At 34.0% G+C, this 16375-nt stretch overlaps 1 protein-coding gene and 1 non-coding gene across 2 annotated transcripts in view; both read left to right on the top strand.

Annotated features, from left to right (window-relative positions):
* SGCZ (sarcoglycan zeta) overlaps positions 1 to 16375 on the top strand; it is a 212070-nt gene that overhangs the window by 4018 nt on the left and 191677 nt on the right. The window lies entirely within an intron of this gene.
* On the top strand, positions 4341 to 4503 carry LOC129064934 (U1 spliceosomal RNA). Its single transcript, XR_008528545.1, has one exon. It is a non-coding gene; the product is annotated as a U1 spliceosomal RNA (small nuclear RNA).

Below are 16375 nucleotides of genomic sequence, written 5' to 3'. Positions count from 1 at the left end.
AAGAAAACATAGACAGTAAAAACTTGGATATCATAGCAATATTTTTTCCTGCTCTATCTCCTCAGGCAAGGGAAACAGAAGAGTTTAGATATAAACAATAATTTCCTGGCTATGAGAGTTGATAAATATAGCAGTAAGTTGAAGACACAGATTTTAAAAGCCCATTCTCCCTCAACCAGCACAACTCAATCACATGTTTTTATTGCTGTTACCATTGTTGTTGTTGTAGTTGTTGTTGTATGGTTGGTTGGTATGTCTTTGTGGCTCAATTTAAATGGACTAGTCCAGTGAAGCTATTGAATCCAGGGATTCTATGAGACAATATTCTTTACTTGGCTCAATGCTCTAAGTAGTTAAGTTCTATATTTGAAAATTGAAAATTAATATAACATTAAAGTATTCATTTTAATCACAAGAGTACCAAGTAAAGGTCAGGGGCATTCAAGGGCAACGCAATTTGATTAGAAATGTTAACTAGCCATCAAAAGACAGAATGGAAACTAAAGTGCCATTTATTAAGCAAAGAGGGAAAGGAAATTCATGAATGTTGTGACTGAGAAGTCAAGAATACCCAGGTGTGGATGATAATTGAAACACTTATTTCAATAGATTGGAAAAAATTTCTGAGAGACTTGTTTGATCAGTAGAGTGAATGTTGGCTGAAAAGCAACCTCACAACCTTCCATATATTGCTAGAGGTCACTCTACAATATTTTCTCCATTTGGTCACTCAGCACCCACTTACACCGTCCTTTAATGATACCCAAACCATCTTATTAAATCACTGGATAGTTTTATTCTTGTTTAATGCCTTGCTATTGTGTTGGAGTCTCCCTGTATATAACTCTAATCATGGGATGCTAATTACATTCTTTCAATCTGACATAAATTTATTAATTAATTTATCAAGACCATAACACATCTCAATGGACACACAGATACACACATATATATATATATGTACATACACATATATACATCAAGGATATATATTTTTATTTTATGTCTAAAAATCAGAATATGTAAGAGATTCTTATGTAGTCACTTTGGTGTTTTTACTTGCCACTTGCTTTCCATTTCAAATATTATCTATATTGCATAATTGCCATTATATTTACAATACTGTCAACCTTTTTAAGGCATTTTTCTGTTTATATCTGCTGACCGTAGAGTCACTGATATTTATCATATCCTTTTTTTCTTTTAGTGTACCTTTCTAAAGTTGAGAGTATATACATTATATTCAGTTTCTGCTTTCTAACTATTTTAAGCTAAAATTTTAAAATGTTGACTTGGAGGGAATATGAAATAAACATTTTCTGAGTCTTAAATCCTGTGCTCTTTTTATCACATTGGTAAATGTAGAATCACAAATTGTCATCTCACTCTGACTATTTCTTGTTTTTATTCTTTATTATTAACCTGCTGATACATTATCCATAACCATATCAGCCTACCTACATTGTCTAAAGCATATTTACAACGTGCTATCATTGGTTAGCGTGTCCACCCAAAAGCTCTTACATCCACATCTTTCTTCATTTTATACTCTAATAAGACCAATACATTAGAATGAACTTGTCCATTTGTGGTATATCCAGCCACTTCTCATATTTATCAAAGCTGTGTTTTCATCCCAAATACATTGTATTTCTTACCCAGAATATGGATATAGTCAGACATATATGAAGCTTAAATATTAAATAACCATATTTCATTAACTTTTAATAATTTTTTTCTCCTCTCCTTATTCATCACAAAATAGTTTCTCTTTATATAATCTTGTTTATTGTCTCTTTCCCCTCTCCACAGATAGAATGTAAACACCACAAGGACCAGGGTTTTGACACCCTTTCCATGGCTTATTTCCAAGACAGAGGACAGACGGTTCTGTGGTCTATGCAGTGGCATTTATTAAACTTCTACATGGAAAACACAGTGTTGTGTTCTGCACATTAAGGTTAATAATCCCTAATGGTGCCTGCACTTAAGATCTAACACATTCCAGGGAGGCAGGCTCAGTCTTGATTATCCACATCAGGAGAACAGATAGCTGCCATTATTAACACTTTGTCTTATTATCCTATAAAATAATATACATATACTATATATTGAAGACATAAATAATAATAACAATAATGAACAATAAACCAAACACCTGTGACACCGTCACCCAAATGAAAAAATAAAGTTTACCAGTATCTACCAACTCCATCTATAGAGAACCACAATCCTGAATGTTTTTCATGTTTTATATAGTTTTATTTGTGCATATGTGTGTATAAACCTCAAGCATATACTGTTTTTAGTTCAATATTATGTTTGTAAAATTTATTCCTGTTAACATGTGTAGCTGCAATTTATTTACTACTGTAAATTTCATTGAATGAACATGCCTGATTTATTTATCTATCAATTCTCCTTTTTATTTCTTTCCAATGTATTGTCTTTGTTGCTTAAATTGCTCTCACAAACAATGACTCTATGAACATTCTTGTATATTGGTAATTGTAGGTGCACATATACAATGGTTTCTCTAGGTTCTGAAGTCTAATGTGTATGTCTATGGATATTGACTTTCAATATCAATTATTCCCCAAGCAACTGAACCAATTTGTACTACCACCAATAACCTGTAAGAGTTCTTTTTTTTTTTTTTTTTCCTAACTCTTAACACACAGTTGCCAGCCAGAGTAAATTCTGCCTGGTGAGCCACAAATTTCATAGCCAGCTAACTCATGAAGATCTTCCTTATTTATTGATTTGTTTGTTTGTTTAGGTGTCCCGTGTGACAGATTTATTCCTATATTTTATCCTTATTCATATATCTCTGTGATAGGACTTACCATAGTAAATATTAAATACATAATTATGGTTCACCTAAATATATATTTTCTCCTCCACCAACTTTCCTCTACCCTCACTTAATGTGGGAATTCCTAAAGGAGCAAAAGCTGTTCTTCCTGTATTACTTATCTTGGTGTCTTGTCTAAGCTCATAGTTGATGCTACATTATTTTTAGTTGACTTTATAATTTTAAGTGATCCAGATTCACCTTTGGTAAAGGGGGCCTCAAATTTAATATCTTAAAATTTCCACCTCTTTTCTCTGTATAGCTGCTTCAGATTCCAATTGGTTTCCGTTTTTACATTGTGGGCATTTGTTTTTAGGTGAAATCTTACCCTCCCCTGTTAACAGAGTGACATTTCTCAAGTCCTTTCACAATACTGAGCAAGAGGGCGAGCTTCCCCTAGTAGGAAGACAAGCATAGAACTCTTCCTCCCAGAATCCCAAAGCACTTAGGTCCAATAGGCTTTCAGTGAAAAGTACAGACCTTTGAAGTTCCACTTACTAACTCTGACTCCTTCAGTAATAAGTACAATAAAATCTCAAGTTTCTTTTTTCTTTTACACACACACACACACACACACACCCCTTGGATTTTAGGTAAAAATGTTTCCTTCCTGCTTCACCTTCCCTTAGGCAAGATCAGTTGCTAATTAAGAGGTGCCAAAGGCTGCCAATTACTTGCAAATAACCATCAAATCCCAGACCCTCTGTACCACCACTTTTCACAGTCCCGCTAGAATAATCATTCTGGCCTTCAGGAGGGAGAGAAAATAACTGTTTCCTGACTTACACCCCCTCTTGGGAGGGTGCCCTCTACTGCAGAGCTTCAAGCTGACCACAGCAGTCACTCCCAGCTTCCCCAAGTGCCTCTTCATTTAACAATTCAAATCAATGAAACATTAAGATTTTCTACAGAAGTCCGTTGACCCAGGTTGGTTTCTTGTTTGGCATATTTGTGATTTTTCTGAATTTACTTTAATTTTAAAAAAATGAAATAAAAGACATATATACAACAAAGTAAGCCCCCACTAATTTTAACCTATTCCCCATTTATTGAAAGAAAGATGGAAGAGATCAATAACAGCAGAAACAGCTGAATAGAAATTCCCCTCTATTTCTAGTTTCTGCTGTTATTGAAACTAGAATGTATACCTGGCTACCTAGTTCCGACCTTCCTGGCTTTTAACCTTCATGCATATGATTTGGATGAACATGATTATAAATACTCTCATCTATTTACAGTTTATTTCTTAATACACATTTATTAAGATCCTTTTGTATTCCTATTTCTATTTCTATTCCCCTCTATTAGGGGTAGAAGGGATGAGGTTTTTGAAATTGCATTTCTTATAGCATTGTTGTGAAATATGAACTCAAACTTATATTTTCTAAATAGTTCTGAGCCTCATGCTCTTTCTTATAAGTATTCATTCTTTCCCCAAACCCACACATATATCAGGCTGCATTATGTGAATACAACTTACAGACAGATACATACCTGGCAGGGGAGACACCATGATCAGGAAGGTGGTTTTCCAGGGCGAGGATTATCCATCGCACTCCGGAGGTGCTGGACCCTGAGATGTCCCCAAATGTGGGAAACTCGACTTCATAATTTGTGGTAGTGGGGGACTGCGTTCACACTCTCCCATAAGAAAACAATTTACAAACATAAAATGAATTCATTTTATATTCACAAATGTTATATTACCAGGGAAAATGCTTGCATCTCTGCCACCTGCCATTAGAGTATTTTCCCATGCAAAATTCTTGTCAGTAGCAAGGTTTCCTTGGAATGCTGATCCTGCCAAAACTACCTCTTATCATCCATCAAGCAGTGGGCCATTGAGTCCAAATCCTGGTTGTGCTGCTTATTAGTTTCATGTTACTTAGGGCAAGTTATTTAAACTGTGGCTGTTCACTGCTCTGTAGAATGGGCGAACCAGTATTCTTTATTTTATTAGATCGATGTAGAAATCAAAATAATTAAAATAGTGAAAAATTTTAGAAGTGTCTGGCATACCTTAACAGCTATTTAAGAGTTGCCAGTATTACTCTCACTTATTTTCTGATGTTCCAACTTCACAGTTATTCTAGACATCATGAGAATTTACTTGTATATTATAAAAGTGAGCATAAAACAGCCCTAGACACAAAAGGATCTTAATAAATGTGTATTAAGAAATGAACTGTAAATAGATGAGGGTATTTATAATCATGTTCATCCAAATCGTATGCATGAAGGTTAAAAGCCAGAAAGGTCGGAACTAGGTAGCTAGGTATACATTCTGGCTCAATGACAGCCGCTTAGCAACATGACCTTGTATGAGGTACTTGACCTTTCTGACTCCATCCAGTTTCTTCATCTGGAAGAGGGCCAGAGATTGACCCACAGAGATATTAGAAGTAGTAAGTGACTTAACACTTTTAAAAGTGCTTGAATTTGAGCCTGACAGTAAGCACTCAATTAGTGCCAGCTATGTGTAATGACAAATATGATTTCCATTCATTATGAGCTATTAATAATTATTTTATAGGGTACATTTTATTACAGGAAATATATTATTTTCTTGCGATGGTGAATGGCTCACTAAGATTTCTTTTGAAATTCTAATTTGATGCTGAGATACAAAATAGTTTACCTAAAACTTCTAAGAACAGTTCAGCTGTCAAAATCATCATTATTTTCATGACCCTAAGCTGCTCATTTTCAGAACCTGCATTACCTGCAAGTGAACCTACTGGTCTGTCGGAATGAGAGAGCTCATTTTCCAGAAAGTGTTAATCTCTCCTTTGAACCACTTTGAAAAAATGTAGTACTTAAAAAAAATGACAGAATGACAGAGTGGGGTTTTCATTTTTGATCCTAAATGTTTCGAGATTCTTTAATGTTCCGGTTTTAAATTATTACTGGATTGAGATACTGTAATCTGAATTATGTTTATAACGTCCTAAATTATAACCCTTCGGCTGTAACTCTTCAGTTACGAGATTGCAGTTTATGGTGCTTGGGATCCCATTTTTATTTAGCATGTAGTTTATATTCGACAAGATTATGTTCTTTAAAGACCCGACCTCACAGACAACACCTTTCACAACAACACCTCAAAGTAGATACGATGCCCTTTGGCAACTGAAGACACCTGAGGGAGGCTCAGGAAAGTGAAATGCGCTTCCCCCGGGCACACTGGTGAGCAAAGCTGGATACCAGGTTGCCTCTATTTGCAGAGGGTTCTCTCACTGGCCGTGATAACACACCACCCTGAAGGTGATTTAGATCAGAGCTGTTGTCCACTTTCCTGGGCTGCCACTTCCACTTTCCTGGTGAATTCCTCAGTGTGTTACTCGCGGCGCCCGCCCCACGCGCGGGCGGGACACGGCCTCCGCGGCAGGACGGCCACCCCGCCGGGAGTGCGCGCGGCCGGGGGCCTGCGGGCTGGAGAGCCGCCGGGCCGCCCCACCCCGCCGTGTGTTGTGTGTGGATTTATTACAGAATTTAGGAGAGAGAATGATATAGTTAATGTTGCAAGACCGCTTCCATTATAACTCTCTGTTTGCACCTCCTCATAATTTTCTGACAAATTGTCCGTCTCAGATGAAATCTTTCATGCTTAGTCTTAGCTCAGCAGTACATTTTCTTTCTTGGACTTTATAAAGAAAAATTTAGTCATTTTTATCGAATTTCAGACCAGCACCAAGTCGTAGTTCATTTTACTGAAATAAACTACAAAAATGGTGGCATTAGGTAAATCACAAACTATGTGTAGTATATGCAAAATGTAGTACATTTGGATACCAGATACTCAGCAGGAGAAAATAAAAGATTAAGAAAATTACCCATTGAATAATAAGTTGTAAAAAAGTACGGACTGGTTAGTTCATATGGTTTTAAATTTTTTTTTATTTTTTAAGTAGTTGACATCTAATATGATATATTTTTTTTTAAAAAAGCCTTGCCGTATTTTATGTAATTAAAAAGTGACTTAATATTTGAATATTTGATTGTCTGCAACAGCAGACCAAATTTGCTCCCGCTATTTATAAATTATTCTACTGTTAATGTTATTTACAAGTCAGCTTAGCTAAAAGGCAGCTTTTCACATGGGCAATATTCTACTAATTGACAATAATTTAATAAGTTCACATATGAATGCTCATACTTTTATAGCGACATGACACTGAATATTTTCTACTTAACTTTGAAATGAGGTAAGATTATTAGTTTAATGTCTGTTAATGTTAACTTATATTCTGTTGCTGTATTTATACTTTTGATTCATGATATTTATAGCATATTAATTATAACAAAACTACAAAATGATGATAACTTCTTAATTTTTTTCTGACATTTGTACAAATAGAAAATGGTTTTAGTTTTACAAGAATTTATAGGACTGCCTTGGCTGGTATGGCTCAGTGGGTTGAGCATCGCCCGCAAACCAAAAAGGTCGCCAGTTTGATTCCCGGTCAGGGCATGTGCCTAAGTTGTGAGCCAGGTCCCTGGTTGGGGGCATGCAAGGGGCAACTGATCGATGTCACTCACACATCGATCAGTTTCTCTCACTCTCTTTATCTCTCCCTTCCCCTATAGCTAAAAATGAATAAATACAATCTCTTAAAAAAGGAAATTATAGGCATGCTTAACTTTTTATATTCTAATGGACATTTTAAACAGGTACAATATCAATGACCTATTGCCACAGGAATGTTATACAGACACAAATCCAAGTAGCTTAAAACAATAAACATTCAATTAATTTAGGTATCTGTGGACTGACTGTGCATTTCTATAATCTCTAATGTTGGCGGGACTTCTTCATGGATATGTAGTCCGCTGACTATCGTCTTGTAGCTGTCTGTTTTAGGAAGCTTCATTCCCACATTTGGCCATCATTTGACTATTGGCTGAAGTTACTGCACCTTGTCTTTCGTCCTTCCAATATACAAGCCTTTTTTAAGCGAGTTAGAAGTTCAGAGGACGTAGCCATTGTATGACCTCTAGATGCCTAAGACTCAAAACTTGTTGACCAATCATTGCTCAAGTCTGAGAATTCTATTTGCCAAAGAAAGTCACAAATCCAATCAAGCTTCATAGAATGACTCCCTTCACTTGTTCTAAGAAATTCAGTTAAAACAGCAGGTAAAAAACTTTCTAAAAATTTTTAGGCTTTTAAGTAGACTTTATTTTTAGAGCAGCTTTAGGTTCATAGCAAGTACAGAATTCTTAATTACTCTCTGCCCCAAACATGTTCAGCCTCCATCAGCATCAACATCTCCCGCCTGAGTCTCCTATTTGTTACAGGTGATGAACCGACATTGACACATCCTTGTCATCCAAAGTGGATAGCTTACATTAGGTTTACTCTTGGAGGATGTTCTGTGTGTTTTGACAAATATATAATGAATGACATTTTTCCACCATTATAGTATCATGCATAAGCCTTTCATTTGCATGAACACCCCCTTGTATGTAACATAAAATAATTAGAAATGGGGAGAAAACTTTGTGTCCCAAGAAGTACATCTTCCACTTTCATGAAACATATAAATATCTAAGCAAGAGAAGTTAAAGCTATAATAATAAACTTATGTGTAGTATTAATGATTAAAATTAATTTTCCCAATAATAATGATTTTGAGTGTTTATGACACAATAGCAAGTTAAAATACATATTTATTTATTTTTTATTTTTAAAGATTTTATTTATTTTTATTTTTTTATTTTTTTTATTGTTCAAATGCATTTGTCTCCATTTTCCCACCACAGCTTTCGCCTGCCCCACCCACCCGCACCTCCCACCCTCAACCCTTCCCCACTTTGGCTCCATGGGTCCCTTATACCTGTTCCCTAATTTGACGCTTCCCCTTCTCTTCCCCATTTCCCACCTCCCTTCTTCCCTCTCATTACTGTCAGTTTGTTTTTTCTTTCAATGTTGCTGTTTATATTTTCCTTGCCTGTTTGTTTTGTTGATTAGATGCCACTTATAGGTGAGATCATATGGTATTTGTCTTTCACCCCCTGGCTTATTTCACTCAGCATAATGCCCTCTAGTTCTACTGATGCTGTTGCGAAGGGTAGTAGCTCTTTCATTCTTTCTGTTGCGTTGTATTCCATTGTGTAAATGTACCATACTTTTTTGGTCCACTCATTTACTGATGGGCACTTAGGTTGCTTCTAGCACTTGGCTATTGTAAATTGTGCTGCTATGAACATTGGGGTGCATAGATACTTTTGAATTGGTGTTTCAGGATTCTTAAGGTATAATCCTAGCAGTGGAACCACTGGGTCAAAAGGCAGTTCCATTTTTAGCTTTCTGAGGAAATTCCAAACTGTTTTCCATAGTGGCTGCACCAGCGGCTGCAGCTGCATTCCCACCAACAGTGCACTAGGGTTCCCTTTTCTCCTTAACCTCACCAGCACTTGTTTGTTGATTTGTTTATGATGGCCATTCTGGCCAGTGTGAAGTGGTATCTTATTTTGGTTTTAATTTGTATTTCTCTGATGGCTAGTGATACTGAGCATCTTTTCATATGTCTCTGAGCCCTGTGTATGTCCTCCTTGGAGAAATCTCTGTTCAGGACCTTTGCGCATTTTTTAATTGGATTGTTTGTCTTCCTGGCATGGAGTTGTGTGAATTCTTTATATATTTTGTAGATCAATCCCTTGTCCAAGGGATCATTGGCAAATATAGTTTCCTATATGGTTGGTTACCTTTTCATTTTGCTGATGTTTACTTTAGCCATGCAGAAGTTTCTTATTTTGACAAAGTCCCATTTGTTTATTCTTTCCTTTATGTACCTTGCTCTATGGGAAATATTGGTGAAAATATTGCTGTGTGGAATATCTGAGAGTTTCCTGCTTATGTTCTCTTCTAGGACTTTTATGGTATCGCGACCTATATTTAAGTCGTTTTTCCATCTTGAGTTTATATATGTATGTGGCATAAGCTGGTGGTCGAATTTCAATTTTTTGCATGTAGCTGTAGAGCTATCTCAGCACCATTTGTTGAAGAGCTATTTTTACTCCATTTTAAGCTTCTGCCCCCTTTGTTGAATATTAATTGACCATAGAGACATGGGTTTATTTCTGGGCTCTCTATTCTGTAAAATACATATTTAAAAAATGTGTACAAAATTATGTCCAGTCTCTAAAAATAATTACATAGAATAAGATATTAAGTACACAGTAAAATATTAACTAGTTATATTTCAGTGGTGTTCATTAAGTATATTTCTCAATTTTCTTCTTGTACATTTTTTATGATCTTTATCCAATGATCATGCATTCTATACTCATTGGAAATCTGTGAAATATAGTGAATTCACTTACTTGAGAAAATGCAGAAATAACTTTTCAGTTTTCAAAGCAAACAAACTATTTTCTTTAGGATGAAATGAGACTCTCAAACCTATCAAGATGGGGTCTGCACATGTTTTATAAAAGAGCCCCTAATGCTTGATCAGCAACATGCTTTTCTGATGTTGTCTGCTAAAATTATCAAGTGCATCAGGAAAACCTTAGTGACCTGGAAGAACCTATATGAGAATCTAATCATTAGTTATGAGCCATTGTATATTAGCTCAAGGATTATTTTAATTTTCCTCATCAATTATTTTTATATTAAAGTGAATTTAGTCCCTAACAGGGGTGTCTAAACTGTGGTCTGCAGGCCATATGCTGCCCAGGGCGGCTGTGAATGTGGCCCAACACAAAATTTTAAATTTACTTAAAACATTATGAGATTTTTTTGTGATTACATTTGTGATTGTTGTGTGGCCCAATACAACCCTTCTTCTTCCAGTGTGGCCCAGAGATGCCAAAACGTTGGACACCTATGCCTAGGACCTGGACAGATCTGAATTACTGAGATGTATGACCTCTATTTTCCATCGGCTGGGAAAAAACTAAAAACCTGACTGCCCTTGTTATGTTTTTTCACATGATGAAAGTACTTGACTCTCCCTCTGACCAACCTGGTCTGATTCCTATACCTACTGTGATGTATCTGAATATTTTAAAATAGGTCGCTGCTTTCTCAGTTGGTGGTTTCATTTAATTAACTTGAATATCTTGTGAATATTTAACTTGATACCTGTGAATATTCTTTACTTGAGCATAAATACAAAATAAACTTGAAAATCTCATTAAATAGGAAAACTCATGCAGTTCTTAAACAACCCCTGTATGGCCTACTTCCTTTGTTTACTCTCTGATGTAGTCCAGTCAGTCAAGGTTACTATTTAGAACTCAACCTATGTTTTGCATGAAGTACTACCTTCAGAAGGCCAATAAACAATATACATTAAGTTCTTCCTAAAAATTATGTTTAAAGTAACAAGTGCACCATCCTATTATACTGAAATAATTTTCCAATTGTAATCTTGTAATCTTGAGTAAAATTAGTGAAAGATAACAGATTATTCCTTAACTAAACACTTTTATTTGTATTTTCTCCATTCTAAAAAATAAATGCCTGTGGTCTATTTCATTAAAATTGTGGATAAGAATGCTTCTTGTGCATCTTATCTCAAGGTCTATAAAATATTCTGGTAATAATAAATAAATTTTTTTATCTCCTAAATAAAGCTTTTGTGTTATTAAAACTTATAAGCAAATATAGAAATCATCCATCTAAAATACACTCCATGGCACTTTGCATCACTTTTTCAGGGTATTAGTGATGATATATAAAACATTAGTTTTAAGAATGCCTATCTGAGCACTTGATGGTTTGGATTGAGTGGCAAAATTGTAATTGCAAATCATCTACCCTTGAATTTCAGCACAATTGTGGCAGCTTCTTGATAGTAAACAAGCAGTGTGTGCATACAGTTGTACTCACATAAATAAACATAAAAAAACAAGGAAAAAAGGACCTCTCCCAGCCTTAAGTTTTCGTTTGGACTCTCAAATAAAACACAGGAAGTAGCTAGCCAGTGTTTGTGTCTGAAAGGAAGGAAGGGAAAGAGCAGTATACAATGTGTATATTCTAAACCCTGGGCGCCTTAAATCTGTCTTAAATTCCATTGATTTTTCTGCTCATTCTATATAAATTAAAACATGAATAGAAATTTGCTCTCAGATAGAGCTGAGTGTCAATAAAATGAGGAAAGGTAAATTTTGAATTTAAACGTCTCCATTAAATTTGCAGATTGAGAAAGGGAAGTACCCATTGTTATTTTGAATTTATAGTTAGGATTTCAAAGGTATTTACTTTCTGTGACATGTAGGTTCATATAATTATAATTATAATTACAAAATTAACCTTTATTTTATTACATTCCTAGTCATAGAATTATTAATTCAATAACTATTTAGAGCATAACAAAAATGAAACCATTGAAGAACAGTGTTGGAAATTCACCCAAAATCTATTAAGACAATCCTATATAAAGAGAACTTTTTGGTATTAAATATTAATAATTAACTCTCAAAATCTGAGGTTTCATGGATCTAAAATAATCACTCATTAAAAATTTTACGTTATTTATAAACTGACTTCTAAAATCTGTAAAATTACTAGATAAGATGTACTTATGATAATGACACTGCCATATTACCTAAAGATTATTAGATGGAGTTTGAAATATAAGTTATCTTGGAAGTTAAATATAAAATATCTTTTTTATTTATGTAATGAATTGTCTATTTTTTGACATCACATTATTATTGATATAAGACAAAGCAGATTGCCTACAGAAATATTCTGGGAAATTATCTCAGCTACCTGACTTAGAGTTTATTATTTCCATTTCACTGATTAAACTAGGGATTTCATTCTCTTTACAATAATCTCCTCCTCAAGATCATGTGCTGGAATGATATATTTATCATTGCTTACAAGAGTGCAACACATATTACTTACAGAGAATTGCACTTTTATAATAATCATTGCTGAAGTACATAGTTCTCTAGAAACATATTAGGCAATGCGTCTTGTTGAAGTTCTTTAATAGGATCAGTAATAAATATACCAAAATTGTCATTATAATATATCCTGCGATATATTATATCATAAAAATATAGTAAAAATATTTACTTCGTTCTGAGTCAAATGTATTTACCTATTTATGGATAATACAACATGAGAAGACTGATTATAAAAGAGTAATTGCCATTAGATAGATACAGAAATCATATTTGCCCTTAAAGCGCAGCCTGAGAAAATGCCTTTAAATATCTATTAGAAAAGCACTGCATACCAAGAGTTAAATGATCTTAGCTTTCATAGAGACAATTTTTTATTTTTCCAATGGTTGCTTTAGTTACCCTGGATATGTTCAACCATGTAATATCATATAATATGGTAACTTGTTGAGATCATATTTTCTTATTCACAAAATGCCCAGTATACAACAGAGTACTAAGCTGGTAGGTTTTATAGATATAATAAGACAGAGTTTATTCAGAAAAATAAATCAAAGAAACTACAATATACATGTGTTCCAAATTTGATGCAGAGCAAGGAGATAATTAGTAGTGATTATATTCAAATGGATAGGCAATTTATATGCATAATGTTTCTCATTATGACATACTTAATTCTTTATGGCCTAGGAGTGAATAGAATTCGGTACAGAAAGTTTTATAAAAATGCCCTAAAACTATGAAGACAACTTTGCTAAATGTTTCTACTTCTTTTTTAGAAATTTTTTTATTGTTGTTCAGTTACAGTTGTCCCCATTTTCCACCCCCTTCCCATTGTTCTCCCCTGCTTCTTAAGGTAATTTAAATGGATCCTATATAACTTAAATTGAGAGACATTTCTTCTTATTTTGTTAAGAAAATCAACTCTACTAACTTTAAATATAATACTTAGTGATTAATAACTTTTTCTCCCAAAATAAATGTAGACTGATAATGAGGAACACTGTTAGCTACTTATGGATAACAGTAACATGAAGTTGTTATAATTACTTTTATGCATGCCATATTAGCAAATTGTATAGAGTCATGTAATAATAACATTACATTTAAATCACTTTCTAAGCAAGAAATCTGATGTTTCCAGCTAACCGAGACAGGTTATTATACATTTTGATGTTAGGGACATGAGTGTAACAGCTCTGAATAACATGTAAGTCCACAGTGGCAGCAGGACAGGTCTTTTGATACTCAGGCGTTGCAGGCACACACTTACATACATTTGATGGTTAGCACTGATTATAAACTCAGGCGTTGAGGCACATGTCTTTCATGATTACTACAATAGAAAATTTATGTGGGAAAAAAACTATTTATGTTCTGTGTACCGTTGGGGGGTGTGTGTGTGTGTGTGTGTGTGTGTGTGTGTGTGTGTGTGTGTGTGTGTGTGTGTGTCAACTGCCCAGGGTAAAAAATGGCAGGATGCCTCCCTGGTGATCTCACAAAATAGTATTTGTTACATCGTGAATGTACCTTAGTCTAAGCTATAGCCTTCAGCTTTGTAAGTTTAGAAAACTGATTATATTATCACACTTAGGGGGAATCCACTACTCCATATTAAACTTACATTCAATATTTCATGACCCTGATGCTTAAACTTAAAATGCAAGCTTATTAAAGGATGAGAAATAGAACTGTCTTGGGTACGAGAGGCTCAATGTCTACTGCTCTTTCTCCCAGTAGACAAATACACAAATCATACTCAAAAAGTTATATAATGATCATAGGATCAGGACTAGGAGAGTAAAATGAATTTACTCTTCAAGACCATCAGGATAAATTTACTGGAAATAATTCAGTGACCAGGGCTGATATTCCCCTGCACGGATCAGTGCTGCCAAATTTACCTCTGGGCTTTTTCATAGCTGGGCAAAGTGGTTTCTGATTGACCCCATCTTCTTCAGATAGTTCTCGTGTTCAGTTCGGTGTTTCATAAATGTTGGAGAACAGATGTTTCTGCGGTCAGTTCTGCCAACTCTTTAAAGCCACTAGTTTTGGAGTCAATGCCCTCAATTCATCAACTGGTCTTGACATATCTAAGATATTTGACATGATACTAAACCTTTTCAAATCTTAGTTTTCTTTCCTATAAATAGGAGTGATAATACAAGCAGTAGTAAATAGCTAGAAGAAATGAATAAGGGAGCAGGGAGCAGGATTCATTTATCAAAGGACTTCACTGCAATGAGAGAGTTTGGTGTCAGTAAATTGCACTCCAGTCCTTCAGACCAATAAAGTAGCTCTGATACGCTATGATTCTTAAAACAGAAATGCAAAAATATTGCATTTGTTGTTATATTTTTTTAATTAACCTTTTCTGAAAACTTGTTACCTCTTTCTAAAGCCACTTACTACTAATATTTATATAAACTTAGCAATAAAGCATGTTTAGAATATAGACCTCTTTGATGGTAAAGGCAAAAAAAATTACCGCCAAAAAATCATTGAGAGAGGATGTTCATGCATATAACTGCAATATCAGTCTTTCTTCATGAAGGGCATGGAAAACAAGTTTTCCTGCTTGCAAATTATTTATTTACACTTTATGCACTTTTGCTACATTTTTAGTGATGTAAATTGTTTTAATGCCTCCTTAGCTAGAAATGAAGTGGCAAAGAATTTTCTGAGCTTTTATAATATAAATATAATATAATATAATAAATATTTAGATACTAATATATATTATACGATGATTAATGTATTTGCTCATGATCATAATTTTAAAATATTGCTGTATTTTTTGATTTTTATAATTCCAAATATATAGGAATATTTATATTAGTTTACATTTCTTACCACTATATATCAATAATTTAAAAAATAATAATTTATGAGTGTGTTATTGCATATATATATATATATATATCACCTCAGGAAAGACCATCTATAAAGAATTATAAATATTGATAGATAATAAAATATTATCATTTTTTAAAAACATATGAAATGTTAGAACTTAATGCATTTGAAATGTAAAAAGCTGCTCCCCTATGGTCTGAGTGTTCTGAGACTTTGGAAAATGTTTAGTATTCTTTTTAAAATGTGTTATTTTTCTTCCTTGATTGTAGGGGATTTTAAAATTTGACTATTTCTTGGGCCAATTCCTAGGTGTCTAAAACTGGACGAATGTGTAATGGGCTATACAATGTGGCCTATCATTTTCTTAATCTCTTAGGGATTTACTGTTATACAAGTTTTTAAAAACATATTGAAAAGGGCCTCTTGGTTTAATATAAACTTGGCTATGTTATTTAAACTTACTTTTATGCAAATTCCATACTGCCCTTAATTTTTCTTGAAACATCCGATTCTAAGTCCTCTTAAAAATTATTCTGATATATATCTAGTTAAATAAGAATTCTATCAGATATAATTAAAAGGTTAAAAAAATGTTTTAAAATACAAGCTAAATAATTTTCCTTTGAGATTAATAATTGGAACCCAAATATTCTAATATCTTAATTAGAAAGGTCTTTGCAGTAATTCTACAAAATTATAAATGATGCCAATTTTTAAAAACTAACAAAAAGAATTGATCTTTAGGATGAATGACTGAATCAGCTAACAAACTGGTATATATGAATTCTCTAAATAGAGAAT

This window comes from Pteronotus mesoamericanus, unplaced genomic scaffold (genome assembly GCF_021234165.1).
Source record: "Pteronotus mesoamericanus isolate MK-2021 breed Mesoamerican mustached bat unplaced genomic scaffold, CSHL_Meso_final contig_169, whole genome shotgun sequence".
NCBI lineage: Eukaryota > Metazoa > Chordata > Mammalia > Chiroptera > Mormoopidae > Pteronotus > Pteronotus mesoamericanus.
This window is presented reverse-complemented; position numbering and strand designations above follow the sequence as displayed.